The following is a 447-nucleotide window of genomic DNA, read 5'->3' as shown; positions in this document are numbered from 1 at the left end:
GGCGCCCAGTGGACACAGCCAGGACCTTGCGTGTGCTGGTGCCCCGGGGCTGCCCTGGGCCTCCCCGCCAGGGAGGGCAGTATCTGGGGTCTGTCTCTGGGCTGGGCTCAGATGGGGGCACATCCCCGGCTCCAGCCTTGCTGGCGATGGACCCCCCCGGGCACTGGCTACAGGCCCAGCGTGGAAATCCCCTGGCAAGCCAGCGCGCTTCCTCTCTGCCTCGCCTCGCCTCGCCTTGCCTCGCCTCGCGGGGGGGCCGGGGCGTGGCGCTGGCCAGCCTGGTGCGGGGGGAGGGCAGCCCACGGCTGGGGGTGCAGAGCAGCGGAGCCCGGGGTGGGGCTGGGTCTCAGGTTTCTGGCACAGCTCCAGCACCAGGTGTGCTGCTCCTGGGCCAGCCCTGCACCAGGCTTTGTTCCAGGGGCAGCACCCCCGGCACCAGCTCCGCAC

This window comes from Gavialis gangeticus, unplaced genomic scaffold, assembly GCF_001723915.1.
Source record: "Gavialis gangeticus isolate Ggan-Ray unplaced genomic scaffold, GavGan_comp1, whole genome shotgun sequence".
In the NCBI taxonomy this organism is placed as follows: domain Eukaryota; kingdom Metazoa; phylum Chordata; order Crocodylia; family Gavialidae; genus Gavialis; species Gavialis gangeticus.
Note: the sequence above shows the minus strand (reverse complement) of the source record.